Source organism: Monomorium pharaonis, chromosome 3 (assembly GCF_013373865.1).
Source record: "Monomorium pharaonis isolate MP-MQ-018 chromosome 3, ASM1337386v2, whole genome shotgun sequence".
Classification (NCBI taxonomy): domain Eukaryota; kingdom Metazoa; phylum Arthropoda; class Insecta; order Hymenoptera; family Formicidae; genus Monomorium; species Monomorium pharaonis.
This window is the reverse complement of record NC_050469.1, coordinates 7,083,307-7,099,223: the sequence shown is the minus strand read 5'-3', so window position 1 is coordinate 7,099,223 and position 15,917 is coordinate 7,083,307. Positions and strand designations below refer to the sequence as shown.

General features: G+C 37.0%; 1 protein-coding gene and 1 long non-coding RNA gene across 6 annotated transcripts in view; both read right to left on the bottom strand.

Annotated features, from left to right (window-relative positions):
- Positions 1 to 15,917, bottom strand: part of LOC105838812 (hemicentin-1) — a 165,989-nt gene that overhangs the window by 134,674 nt on the left and 15,398 nt on the right. The window lies entirely within an intron of this gene.
- Positions 1,053 to 15,686, bottom strand: LOC118644758. Of its 2 annotated transcripts, none has more exons than XR_004962525.1 (3): positions 11,736 to 15,686; positions 2,109 to 2,113; positions 1,053 to 1,064 (listed from the first exon to the last, which is right to left on the bottom strand). It is a non-coding gene; the product is annotated as an uncharacterized LOC118644758 (long non-coding RNA). The 2 variants fall into 2 exon arrangements; XR_004962524.1 differs by having other exon boundaries at positions 1,054 to 1,064; positions 5,912 to 15,686.

The window sequence follows — 15,917 nt, the reverse complement described above, 5'->3', positions numbered from 1 at the left end:
CATCTACCGCGATATACGCGCTTACTTTATAAGAGAACAAAATTTTCTTTAAACACAAACTTATATTTCATTTCTCAAAATCAATGAACTATGTTCGTTATTTCAACGCAACATTTTATATTTGTCATTTTTATGGATATTATCTTTATGCAACAAACAATTAAGTTAGCTTGCTTATGCTTGAGCTTCTATAGTCATAAAGTCTAACAAAATCTTTAAAATCGTTAAATGCAGTTTAGTTAATCGTAATTCTCTTCAAGCATATTTGATAATTTGAAATTTCTATTCTTCATGACAAGCATCCACTTGTATTTTTAAGTGATAATACATAGTATTCGATTTAATCACGCAACACACACATACAGGTTAATAGCTTAATTCAATGTTAGAATGTTTATGTTAGAATCTATTGTTTAGAATCAAAACTAAACAATATATTTTCAAAAATTTGAGTGCAATTAATTTTTTAAATAATTTTTTTAATTATTATCTTTAAGAAATATGAAATTCATTTATATGAATGATAGAGTTGATGAAAACAGTTCAAGTTTAAATCATTGGCGAAAAGGGAACTATAATTTTATTTTTTTTAAGACAAAAAATTGCATTAAATTTATAAATACCAAAAAATTCGGAATGTTTATATTCTTTGCTTATCACTCTGTACTTATTATACAAAATTCAAATAGTTTTAATACTTATACACGAACTTTTTAGGAAAAATCCCGTAGGTATTCACGTTTAAATAGTGCCGTTACAGCATCATAAATTTGTTACGCCGGCCGTTAATGGCAGCTCGTGAATCACAAGCGTGGCACCTTCGTCGGACTTACCGATGTTTTCGCATATTTCCATGTCGAGATTGCGCGTCCGACGATTTCGCGAGCGTTCGAGCTTTTCAGAGACGAGTTTACGATTACCAAATGGAGTTCTACGAAACGCACGACGTAAAATTCGTTTCGATGTTCGGTAGAAATTTATCTGGTTGTTAAAAAGAATCTGCTAATTTGATATCCATCGCTACATTATTAATTGTTCGGATACTCGATCAATTATCAACGCATCTAGACCTGCATCTCACTGACGGGCGTCATGTGTTCTTCAAGTTAACCGAATCTCGTGCAGCTACGGAATCTCCCCGGCACAAGCGCGCGCGCGCGAGAGAGAGAGAGAGAGAGAGAGAGCGAAAGCCAGCCCGAGCCAATTACAGGCATGCTCAAATTGAATTCCGATATGAGAAGACACTGGGATTCCGGGAATTACGAACGATTGTTTTCGATAACAATCTTCTAGTCGCCAGTCCTGCTTGTGACGTTTTAATTCATCGATATAAACTCGTGAAATATTGTCGTGGCTATTAAAAGAAGGACATTTTTTTCCAGGACATATCTAAATACCAGCGATACAGAGAAAAACCAAAAAACTAATAAATTCTGCGGACGAATTGCGTTTCTAATTGAAATCTGTTGCAGACAGAATTGAGAAAAACAAAACTCCGCTTCTTTTTCTTCTTTACATAGAAAAAGCAATTTATTTATACGTATTTCATCTTCGATCCCCCTTAGGCGGTTTCATTGTTTTGCATCAAATAATAACCTTTTTGAATAAAACCACAACTAACGAAGACTTTGCACAAGAACGCGATGTAATTCGCGTTCTTCATTAAGTCAGGGAGCTTTTCGAAGTTGGAAGTGAAACGGACAGAAGACCGCGTTAAGAACGATGTTGATCGGGTGGCAGTGAGAAGAAACTTTCGTAACAAGTGAACGCTCGAATCGAATGACATTTCTTTTGCCGTTACTGCCACACTGTTAATTAATACCGAAGACGACAATATCGATTCGCACGACCGACTAACAACCAAACAAAATCATCAATATCACGTAATATCCGAGACAACAACATGGGACTCAGAATACCTGATCCTTGAAGATGAAGATTAAAGAATGAAAAGCTAATCCGGATGCACGAAAGAGGGACATGAAGAGAGCGAGGCAACTTATATACAAAGTTTCGATTGTTCTCTCTCATTCGATTGTTCACTCGTCTAGATGCTTTACGACTACAGACTTAGAATTGCCAATTGCTCAACTGACACAGAAATCGACAGTACCTATTTGGAAAGAAGTTCAAGTTACAGATCGTTTGCCGCGCACTTTGCAGTTCGACCCTCGCTAAGATTGTGCAATATATCATGGAAGTTCGTAAAAGTGAATCCTAATATTCAAAATTACATTCGCAAGAAACTTAAGCGTAACAGATATATTTCCTTTGATCCCCTTTTCCGTAAAATCTTTCAAACGTATTATGAATTGTGTGAAAAGTGCGCTTGAAGCGACGGCACTAATTTCATGGCTCATACTGACTGCACGGCAATCAGTAGAAAAGCGTTATGTCGCTTCAAAAAAGAAAGAGGCGTCGCATTGATGCCAATTTCGTAAAAATCCTTCAAAGTCACCATTCAATCAGAGCTGCGCCATTCGTCGGTGACAGAAAGGACGAGTTTCTCCGTTTCGGCAGGAAACCTACCGACGAAAAGCCCGATCGATTTAATTTTAAATCCCAGCGCTTCTCCGGCCACGTCTTCCGCACACGATGATCCTTTAATTCAATTACGGTGAGTCGGTCGAAATTCTGTCTTTAAATTGAAATCGATCTATGGATCGGTTTCGCTTTGCATCTCGCGGGAGAAGCATCGAAAGAGAGAGAGAAAGAGAGAAAGAGAGCAGACTTTGTATTTTAATCAGAGTAACTGGTAACATGTCGATCCACGCAATATCTTTCCACGTTACAACCGAAGAAAGATCCTAGTATCGTTTCTCATGTCAGCGATACGAAAAATATGACAAAACCTGAAATTGATTTTCTATAAGCGGTTACTTTTGTTCCTCTATTAAATTTTTTTATTTGTCTCTCTTTATATATCTTTTATTGCGATTATTTATTAATCAATAATTAATTTATGTATAAACACTCTGGTTCTAAATCCAAATTTTATTTTTTCATAGATCTCTTTATAATTTTCTTTAAGAGTAAAAAAATTATTGATAAAAGAATAACTTTCAATCAAAGACATTATTAATTTTTTTATAGCATCAATTTTCTATGAATTCAATTTTATATAAGTAATTTTCAAAGTTTTTCAATTTAATTTTATGTTTAATTAAAAAGATATACTTATTATTAAAAATTACAGTTTATAACTACTAACTTTTTATTAAAGAAAAGTTGATTTTAAAGTTATTAAAGCGAAAATACTTGAAAGGTTATAAAGATATTCAAAAGCAAGAGTAGTTATTTTTGCCACGTCTTATGGCAAGAAGATTTAACTAAAAATAAAATTCGGTAGTGTAGATTAATCAGAAATCGATATGCATTCATATGTATACGTAACACAAACGTAACAATCTTCATTCAAAATTTTAGTAATATAAAAATCTGATTAGTGAGTCTATTTAAAAAGTAATAATAATAATCGAGAATTTCACGAAAATGCCAGGCTCTACGAATGTATTATTTGACATTTGTAAGAAAAAACGTACATCAGCAAAGTGGAAGTATTGATCAACGAAGAACAAAATGTAGCGGTAGTGTGTATAAAAAAAACTTGCATAATAAAAAAATGCATATCAGATCTATTAAAATATTAGATACTGCGAAAACTACGCAATTATTTTGCACAAATATATCTTCTTAAATGGAATTTAATTGTAAATTCTTGTCCTAAGATTACAAAAGTTATATAGCTTTTTCTCTCTTAAGGTCAACGATAAATGCATTTATCCCATTTTTCTATCTCGTACAATTTATGACTTCTTTCTCAGCATGCTATCAATTTTCATTCGTGTGTGGTGCATTTAATCGGATGGGAATTAATGCAAGTCACCGAACGTTACTACGGAAATAGCGTAAAATTATGGCGTATGTGAAATAACTTCTCTCTGTAAGTTGTAACGGTGAGATCAATACACAAAATTAATATATATGGACTTTATATTCTTGCTTACTCTTTGGACTAAATCAACTTTTGGAAGGTCTCCAAAAGTGGTCTTTAACGAGTTATTATTCTTGGCTCGGTAACAATGTACGATATATATCATTCATTCAAAAAGTTTTATCGCAAGAAAATCTACGAATACTTATTTTTCATATACAATTTAAAGTTATTTTCTGAATTTTCAAAAAGATACTCTCGAAAAAAACTTGACGATCAGATTTGTATTAAGTTTACTGTAGAAAATTTTGCACAGGTGAATTCAAATTTCTTATATCACTGAACATACTTAGCTCAACTTCTTTTGATATCTAATACGGAAAGATTTAATATGAAAAAACAATCTCTACCTGCAGGGCATCCAAAAAGGTTGAGAACTTATACAACATATTAATGTATAAGATCAAAGAGATGAAAAAATTTATATAAATTCATGTTCAAATGTTTATTAAAAAGTTATAAACGCTTAAAGACGTTTTCATCAATTTTTAAAATTATTATAATGCTCGAAAATTCTTCTATTCGAACTGATGACTATCAAACTCTTTCGAACATTTATTACAATTATAACAAATTGATAAAAATCTATTGCTACTTTTCAAATAAAGTATTTAAGTTTATATTAACTTTTTCACTTATTCAATTTCATTACATGTTGTATTTGTCCTCGATTTTTTTTTAGACAAATATACAACGCAAAGAAATTAAATACATGCCGATGAATGTGTTTGGCTGAAATATTTGTGAATCAATCGAAATCTTTGTAAGTAGAATTGGTAGTTTCGAGCGAATCGAACAAAGATGTTTATACAAAGCGCTTCTTGACGTAAGCGATACGACAAAGTGCACTTCGCGTAGGTGGCGATCATTAGCCAGTTTATCGAGAGTGCAGCGCAGAATCAATGGAACACAATGAGACCGTCCCAGCCCTCCGGCTGTTGCCCGGACACTGTCCACACTGTTGTAGGTGTAAGCGCGAACACGTGTTCTGAATGCGTCGTTTGGCTCGGATAATCGTTCGATCGGAAAACAGACGTTCCGATAATCGACATTCCGGCGCAGTGCGCGTTTCGCGCGGGACCTACAAGCGCGCCACCCCCGTCGGAACGATATTGTCGCCGCTGCACTGGCGTTGCCCCGGATTTCTATGGCCGACGAAACGACGAACCGCGACGGGGCGACATGGAAAATAAATTATAATGGCGTAAGTGGAGCGCGTAATTAAAATCGCGCCGGGCACAATATCGCGTGGCATGGATTTTTCTAAAAGCAATTTACGTAACGTTCAAAATCCCAAGACAAATACCTCTTTCACGGCGAAAAAGCGCTTTGCGGCTGCATAATTTTTTCCCCGGCGCACACAACATAAAAATTATGTAAGATATACGCCGGGAAGTGTCGCGCGCTTTTTGCACGCGCTGCAGAAACCTACGTTTACGTTTTCGTAATATATAAGGATCATGCAGAAGAATTATTGGCGTCGTCAGAATACCTCGGCAATTAATTTAGAATTAATTTCACGAATTTTAATCTTCGCAATATTCGTAATGGAGAAAATGTAGGATGTCTTTTATATTACGGACAATATTCATTCATTGTAAAGTTACATTGCGCCATACATATTGCATGACTATAATACTCCGTCATTAAATATGTGACGGCGAAAATGGATACTCGCGAAAACTTTTCTCTCGTGACACATATACCGAGCACAGTTATATGTTCGCGTAATGTAAAATTATATTTTCATTCTTCGTTCGTGAAAAATATTCGTCCTGAAAACACCGCGCGTATAAAGCGTGTACGAAAATGTAGAGACGAAAAAATAAACAGACGCACTTCGTACGTTTGACTTTCGCGACAATAATTTTGCGTAAAAATTAATATTGTTGTATAAAAGTCAGACTCGTGAGTCACGGGAAGAAATTCGTGTCAACATCCAGATTGTAGTTTAGCGAAAGATCAAAATGTGCCTTTAAAAAAAAAAAAATAAAAAATACGCCAAATCACCGGTTCGCTGCGTACGGCAGTCCGTCAATCGCGATTTACATTGCTGCAACAACGAAAGCCCGAATGCCAAAAGCCCGATGCAGGTGATGCGAATAAAACGGCGAAGAATAACACAAACGGAAATTCCGAATAAACACAGAGCTGTTCAGCGGAGAGCAGCAGTCCATAAAAATGTCGCCTGGCGCCCGGTTGATTTGCAGAACGGCAGGGCAATGGCAGCCAGGGCAGGTAAAAAAGGATTTAATTAACCCCCGAGTCCGCGGATGTTCTTCCTCGCAACTCGCTCGTTCTTTTGAGAGAATCGCGCCGCCTTCCCCCGCGGCGATACGGTCGCCATTACGTCGGCGGTTAACTTTATTATACACGCGATTGATTTTCGCGAGGAGGGCGAAAAGAACTGGCATGACGGTGGTACTGCAGCTGGGTCAGAGATAAAGTTCTCCGCAGAAGAAAAAACATCGTCAAGAGAGACAGAGAGAGAAAGAGAGAAAGAGATAGAGAGAGAGACTCACGAAGTTTCCGATCGCCGCGGTACGGCTTTTTTGATAATTTTCCGCGCTGGTTCTAACTCGTTCCGACCGTTGGGTTTTGCTAACTCGTATTATTCGAACGCGATCACGACCGGTATGCACTCGGCTCCAAACTCGTGTTTGCGCTTGCAGGCTACGGCTCCGTATGCAAATAAAATGCGAGAGCACCGAATATACGCGAGGACGATCTCGATGCTTTCGCATCTCTTTCGAAACCAAGCTCTCCGTGGGCATTTCCAGCGATATGCCTGAATTACTCGTTATTGTGTGTCGCGCGTCCTCGTAAATCCAAAAAAGCTACACCGAAATTAATTGCAGACACAAGAGAAAGATAATCGCTTCAACACACAAAAAAAAGTAAAGGCACCCTAACTAATACAAATGAAGAAAATGAAGATAAAAATGTACAGTTAAATAGAATAATGAAAATAATAGTACGCGAGACTTTTAAAGACCTAAATATCTTCTATTCTGAAGAGAATAGCGGTACTTGAACCCTTGCGTTTATTACAAAGACTTTTTGATTTAAGAGCTGCATAAAGACAGTGAAAAATATGATCGGTATTAATTTCACCGTACCTTATTCATTCACAATCATTGTTCCTACGTATTATATGTATACACATAACAGTTAATAAGAGTCAACGAATGCATATTTTTCAAAAGGAATTCAACCGTGATAGAAGTCTCCCCCTCCCCCCGCACCAGTGTGCATCGTAAGCTGTGCTGTCTTATTAAATAACTATTATGCTAATTAGCTCATAGAATACCGTACTTTTAATCCGCTTAAAAGCCTCTGGCGAGAATTAAAAACTCGCTAGAGGCGCGGAGAGCAAATTCTGGCGAGACCGGCGAAGAGAATGGGGAGAGGGGGTAGCGCGCCGGAGGGTAAACGCAGGAATGAAAGAGAACGGGGAAAACGCCGGAATAAATGCATAGGCTGCGGAATGACCTTAATCATGACGGTCTGGGTTCGGCTGCTGGCCCGACGGTATGTGGACTACCCGAATACACCGAATGACAGAACTCGCGCGAGCCTACCGTGGCGGATGTGCACGGCTACGTCCCCGGTCGTGTCACATAGCAATCACGGGCAGCTGGATTATGTGGCGTTTATCCTCGTGCACGCATACACACACACACACACACACACACACACACACGCGCGCGCGCGCGCGCAGGTAGATAAATCCGCTGATGCGGCGGTATAAAAACCGGGAGCGAGAGAGGAGTCGATCGATCAGTAGGGCGAGCCCGAGAATGGAACGATATGCCGTGGGAGTGATTGAGAGCAAAGGTGCGGATCAGCGGGAACGAACGAAAAATACAATCGCAATTTTACCCCCTTTGTGCGAACGTTATACGGTTCGCGAGCGCCGAGATAAAGAGACGCGCTTTTATGCGACGTCGCCGCGGACGGCGCCCGACGTCGTTGCCGCGCGACGAAGTCGACGATAACGCCAGCGATGCGCCGCACTCGCGCACCAGCCAATTAGCGGTGAATTAATCACGCCATTGTCACGGAAAATTCTAGTCATGGCCGGGGGCCGGCGGTTTCTTCGATTATCGGTTCAACCGTTCGAAGCCTACAATTGTAATCGGCTTGATTGCACGTCTCGTGAAATTTCCATTTTTCAGACGATAGATATTTTTTTTTCTTTCTTTTTACGATAAAAATCTCATCTTTTTGTGCCGCCGATCGCATCAGCCGTTTGCCCATCGGCGACTCTTCGTTACATTATCTAAGTTAAAATAACTCGGTATAAGAAATATTCCATTTTACAAAGATAAGCTGCATAAATAAAATTCTAAACTTGGAATAGAAATTTAAAATCATATGCACGAATGCTTATTATCAACATTGTAATTTTAATTGAGAAAATCGATAAAAATACATTTTATTCCAAAAGAAATTTTTAATGTAATAAAAGAAAGTACAATGCATTATATGTTAACTCTTTTATTCTCTTGCCATAGGTTAAATAAACGAGAAGAAATATTTTATACTCTTTGTTACAATTCATCAGGTATTTTTTGCTAATAGAAGTTAAAAACTTTTAATACATTATACGATTTTTCCATGGAATTTTTTTCTATTAATATATTATACATCTATTTAATCAAAGAGAATAAATCTTACATGTTTCACCAAATTAAATGAAAAAAACAAAAGAAAGTTAATTACGAAAGCGCATTTCGTCTGTCTTTAATAAAGAAATATCTTTTAAATAAAAAAAAAAACAAAAAAACTATATTTTACAATGTTTCACGATAAATCTCATTGTCAGTAGAAAAATAACGATTATATCAATATTTTGGCGTCGATCGATGCTATTTCTTTAATTTTTTTTCGCAGACTTACGAACAGCGGCATATAAATCACGCTACATCGACACACTACCGTAAATCAAACGTTATGTGTCAAAAGAAGCGACACGCCAATTTTTTTTAACTGATATTCGCGATTTTTTCAACGCGCGATACCCGTCGGCCCGTCGTTCCTACGCGGAAGAAGAACATGAATGTTTCATTGCATCTCGCGCAACAAAATTCCGTACAATGCATTGCAAATTTATCTCATTTTCTATGCATTACTTTTTCTAAGCGTCGTCGCGAGGCCGAATGGCCGACGGTATTTCCCGAATAATAGACAGCATCTGGCTTGTCTGGCGTCTATTTTTCGTTTCCGCCGCGCGACACAACACGCGCGAGCACGCGCGCGGAGAAAACGCTTCTGCGTGTCGCTACGAATTTAATTACTTTCGATCGGAGGAGGCGCGAGCGTCTCCTCTCTCACTCCCTTACGGAAGTTTAACGTACCGGAAACGCGCGCCCGGTGCGCGTGCGAGAAACGACGGGAAACTATGTACTCGGCTCAGTACGGCTCGCGATGAACTATCTCGCTCCGAGACGCGACGCTATACGGCGATTCCTTACGGTTGAAAAGAAACTGTACAGACGCGAAAGTCTTTTTGACGAAGTCGAGTCGGAGAGGAATGCGGCGTAGTCGAAGCTCTGTGTGATGTTCTTCTTCTCCCTACACCACTCTCTCCTACCGCTCCGCGAGAGAATTATGATCTCTGCGAAATAAAGTTGCGCTGTCCGAACTGGAGTCTGTTAATGTGATCTATTTCAGAAGTTTCGTCAGTTTTTTCGCAAGAGCAAGAGACCGAGACGCGAGAACTCACTTTAAAACAGCACATCCCGAGTCTTTGCTCTTACTTTTTTGTTCTTAACATTTCATTTATTTCACATTCACGGTTAGCAACTTTAAAAGAGAAGATACGACACGAGAAATAATATTTTCAAATCATTCCCATACCGACACGCCTCTCTTCTTTTTCTCATAAAAAAAAAACTCGTATCACGCGGCATCTTGTGTTTTATGTGCAAATTCTTACGGGAAAAAATTTCTGACAAAGGCTCACGTGATTTTCGAAAGAGTCAATTTTCAACTTATCCGCTAAATAAATTCCGCCGAGTCCGTAATGTAAGGATGTAACCAGGTCAGTTCCTGCGTGTAAAGCAAAGCTCGAGTCGAGAGCCATGTGTTAACATGAAAGAGATGTTACACAGAAAATCTACCCTCCTTCCTTCCATCGGTTTCTAGGACGCCGGGGACTCGATTCTCAGAAAAGTTTTCGCATTAATAATTCCGAGGCGCATACGGAATTATAAATCGGCCGGTACCACGCCGCGCCCTAATGGGACTGTTTGAAATTCCCCCGGTTCTCGAACACCGGGAATACGGCCGCACAAGCGTGTACAAGTCGAGTACAAAGTATAATACGGAAAAAGAAGCACTTCTTTCTCTCACAATGCACGGTGGCGTTAGACTCGATGAAATATTCCCGTCTTCTTCCTTTTTTTTCCCCTCTTCTTTTTTTTGTTCTAATCTCTTTGAATCCCGTGAACACAGCGGAAGTAATTTAAAGTTTTGATGGAAAGTAACGTCCTTAATCACGAATTTACATGCTTGAGACATCTTTGCGCCGTGTATGCGCTAACTTGGAACATCGCGTGCTGAAGTGGACGAAGAAATAAGTGATAACTCTCGTAAGCTTCGACGTAATTGTATTCGCGATCTACATTTTCCGCGGCGGTCCTAACGCCTCTTCTTACTATTACATAGAGCAAAAGGAAATGGAAATTTATTTTTTAACGAGATCACAAATAAAAATTCACGACATAACAGAGATACATATGCTAACGTTTTTGTTTCACGGCAAACAATGTCATAAGCGATAAAAAACATACGCATATGTCTTTGCAGCATTAAATCAATTGACCATTCGTACGGCAAACATTGGTTTGTACTGCGCATTGTATGCAGTGTAAATGTCAACATAGCGAATTCAACGGCTAAACAGATTTATGCATTCCATATATTCTCTTGCTTGCTCGGAAACCGCAGCACAATGAATAACAAAAGCTAAAACGAGTGCAGTCTTTCCAGTACACTGGATAGATAAATGGATAGACAATTGTCCGTGTCCATCGAAAGGAGTCTTTTATACAGGATGCGTCACGTGCAATTGGGACAGATTCTAGCATCCGCTTTTAAGACAGAAAAAAATATAATATAGAAAAATATTCAATGGTATAATAGCAATTTTTTTCTATTGACTCATTTTTTCCGTAAATGCAACACATACAGTTGCACTTTTACAGTACATCGTTGCATAAAAAAATAATTCAATAAAGAAATATATATTATTATTATATTATATTATACAACGTTTACCTGTACCATTTCTTTCTTCAACGGAACGGATATTAATTAAAACCTGTTCAATTACGTGACACATTAATTTCTTTTTACGTGATTATTATTGTACAATACAAATTTCATTTGCTTCCGTTTTTAATCACCTACGATTGTGTAAATGCACATTCTTCAAAGCAAACGTTATCATATAAAAAGTATCTCAGATATTTGACATTTTAACTTGAAATAAATAAACCATATGTTCGCAATTTTCAAATGTTCAGCCTCAATTGTGTAAATAAAACATTACAATAAAAAGACTTATTTCACAAATTTCCGAAATACTTTTGTATCGACTTCTGGAATGATTCTATACGTATTTATATCTTGCCATATCTTGTGCACTAACAAGTTCATGTATCTTGATACTCGTGTAATATAAACCATAAAACTAGCAAAGCCATAGCGATACGATGTCGTGGTACTTTGTTACGGGAACTCAAGAATAAGAAAGAGTTCATAATAGATTCATGACAAAAGTTAGTGCGCCATCTGATACGTCGCCATTTCAACTATATTACTTCCGCGACTCCCGTGGGAATAGTCGGACAAAATCGACAAACGTTTATCGTAGCCGACCGATGTTCGTAGGAAACGGATATATACATTGTCATGTAAAAAAAAATCGATCCTGTCGTCTAGCTTGCTCATTAGCGCGATATTCTTATGCGGCCGGCGAATTTCCATTCCGCGACGCATAATTTGAATTTTCGCGTTGGAGGATTACGAACGATGCGCTCTTGTGTAACTGGAGACGATTTGCATTGAAAATAGCGGACTCGAGCAAACCCTCGAGCAAAGCAGTCTCGAAAAACTCGACGGAAAACGCGCCGACGGTCCCGTAAACACGTGAATGTGCTTTTTTGAAATCGTCGTAATTCTCAACGACATGCGAAGTAACATGGTAGCTAGTCTGTGTGTGTGCGCGCGCTTTGCGCTAGCAAATTCAGATATTTGAAACATGCTGTTTATTGCACTTATTGCTTTTTATTATGTGATTTTTATGAAACATTATATTTCTATAATTCCTATCATTGGGAATCGTTAAATAATCACTAAATTGAGCTGGACCTTAGTACGTCTGAATGCGCCATTTCAATCTCAAATGTCGCTAATATTGCTCACCGACAGAATCATAAAAGCAACATATGCGACGAAGGGCACGAATTGCCATAATTTTCCGCCGTATTCCGCAAATAACCCCATGAAATTGCATTATATCTTTATGTGCAAACGCGTCGGCAGAGATCAGATTCATTCTATCTCCCAATGATTTTCACTGAGCTGTTGCAACCGATAGCATGTATAGCTGTTATTTTGAAACTTTGTAATTTGCTGTGAATTAGACTTACGAAAGTAAATTATAATAGGGCTATATTTTATGGGAATGGAGTCTGTAACACTTTAACTTGTAAATGATACCGCAGATTGTACCATCTCGTGTTTGTTCGTTTTAAATACGTATTATTCACGCGAATGATAAAAGTTCCAGCATTGCATAGAAACGCGGTGTTACCTATTTGTGTTGATAATATAATTAGAATATTATTGAATTATTTTCGGATTTTTAATAACGACTATTTTGGATTATATTAAAATTTAAAGAATCTATTTTATCAAATTATTATTAATTATACATAACATATACACAAAAGAATTTTACTAAAATATCTAGAGATTAGAGATGTACGAACTATTCGAATATTCAAATTAAAATCTCTATGATTCAAAAATTTCGAATCTTTATTCATATGTAAAGTGACTTTGTGTTATATAATAAAATAATTATAAAGAAAACGCAACCATATGATAAGTAATACTACAAAAAAATTTTGATATTCTAACAATCAGTTTGGGTACCTTACATAATTATTTTAATCTAAGAAAATTATTTTCTCATTTCTATTCATACATGACTAATTTTTTTTAGATTTTTTAACATAACCGTTCTTTCCGTATATTTATCTATTTATTCATTCATCAAACTTTACCAATCGCTTATACTACTCTTTTATATTTTTTTTACGTGAACACATTATCTAAAAATAAAAAAACTTTTAGTTCAAGACCTATTGCCAATATAAATATAATACGTAATTTTCTACATCTTTAGACTTCTTATTATAGACATAATGGCTTTATAAGATCGGCAAGGGTAAAGCGCGTTAAGCGCGATTTGAAAAAGCAGGAGTTACGGTCAATATTCGACCCGACATCGCGCGTGGACGGCGGGATTTGCCGACGCATCTTTACGATGCACGCATTACATCGAGAGCTATATACGCGCGATCGTAAAACCACCGGCAGACGTAAAAAAAGCTAAGGGGTGTGCACAGAGCCGAGAAACTGTTTTACGAGGGATCCATTTGAATTTATTCACTTCACGGACATTTATTCTCCGCGGCATTGGTTCTCTCACCATAAGTCACGTATCCGTATGCATCTAATGTCAGATTTCACAATTATACGGAAAGAACGGTTTTTGCTAAAGTATAAAAAATTTAGTTAGATGCAGATTTAAAAATAATATTTCGCTGTATCATCAAATTAATTATTTTAAACGCTCAAGAGCAATGAACAGTGCTACAAAAAATTTTTTAATTTTAGCAACTTAAATCTTTATAATTATTTTGACGGTGAACGAATTTTCATATTTGTAGTTAATTTTACAGATTTTTGTTATTTTTTAGATTCTTTAATAAAACCATTCGTTCTAGGTAGAGAGTTTGGTTCGATTTAATTCGATTCGATTCAGCATCAAAAACTTTAAATCGCACATCTCTAATAAAAATTTAATTCAATACAAATTTGAAAATAATTTTGTTGGACTTATTAAATAATTATGAAGGAAGTTTATCAAGGAAATGTAATACTACAAAAAATCTTTATATTCTAACAATTATTTTGATTTTGGATAACTGTTTTAATTAAGAATTTAATTATACATTCAAATATGTCTATTCCTATTTTTAAAAAAATTTAATAATTGGTATAAAGTCTGCCCAGTACACTATACACAACAATTAACAATTCTGATTTGAACACGATGCACGAATTTGCTATCGACAAACGAAATCGGCAATTGATAACAAAATAAATAATATCGGATTTCTTCGAGTTTGTAAAAACTTTTGATCAAAATCGCTTTCCTTGTTTTTACTAGTTATAATTACTTTATTACAAATATTATCAATATTTGGATAGTATATTCCTGATTAAAAGGTTTCTGATTTCTCGTGAATAAGCGGAAAGCCGGTTTCAATTGAAATGTGGTTTCAGGAATCGTTAATGTCGTAACTGACGTTTGAACAAAAGCATTGAGTTTTAATCAATTTATTTTATAAATTTCAAAATGTGTAAAAAAGACAATAAAAAAAATCTGAAAATATATTAATGCTGACGCGTTATGCGTTTTGATTTGATATTTCTAAATTAACAATGGCATTTAAAAAGTTAAAATGCGACAACGCGATGATATATTGAGGTTTCTCTGAAACAAACAAATAAAATATATTTGCCATAGAAAGAGAAAGAGAATATATAAAAATAATACATAAAAATTCACCACAGAGTTTTTTTATTTAATTTGTGTCATACGCAACATGACACGACAAAGCATTCATATAGAGATACGCGGATAAATATTGAAAGCAAACAGAATGTCGCGTTTAATCCTGCAATCGCATTCGCACAGCGCGAAACGCCAAAATGTATCAAGTAGCTTTGTATTGCTGAGAGTCATCGGGTATCGCAACAGTACGTCACAGAGCCGACGTTTACAAGAGTTTCGCGATAAATCCCGCCCTTGAGCTTGACTCGTGGCCGTTACGGGATATGCAATATTTTCGCTTTCGCGATTCGCGACGTATGCACAAAAGCCCCGGAAGCCAAAGAAAATAATTCGATAGTCGTACGCAAACACACACCTGTACACACATACGCAAACATACTGACAGACTGTCCGCAAATTGTTTAACTCGACGATTCAATTAACATGGAAACCCCGTATAGCTCCGTAAATATTTTCTGTCTTTGTCACGGAATCAAATACGCCGCACAAACCATTTGTGGAAAGGAATATCAATTACGCGCAATCTCTAATTCAAACCATCACGCGACATTAAAGCACCTACTACGATCTACGGAATGGACTTCGCACCGGCAGTTTATGTGTGCTAATTAATATCGCATGAGACGCACGCAGCAAAATGCATCTGCTTGACGCATCATCCCGCGTAGAAATTACCGAGATTGTTTAACTGGCCCAATATTTGCTCTATATCGGCGGCCAAATATTCTTCGTCTCGGAGACAAGAACTGATTAAAAAATTTGGCCATTATAAAATACAGATGTGGCTTATAAAGTACTATAAAGTACAGACTGCGAGACGGGCCTAACTCTGGCCTGCGATACGGAGCCAATACTCAATATTGGTCCATTCGTTATTGTCAGTGCTGAATCAATGTTGGCAATTAGACACGGCATGACGGTTACTCCAGTGTAAAATTTGTACTGGCACAATACTGGTGACAAGTATCGTCACGACGGCAAATCGTACAGTCCTAATATTGGACCATTTTAATTTTTCTACGTGGGCTGGTGTAACAAGAATAA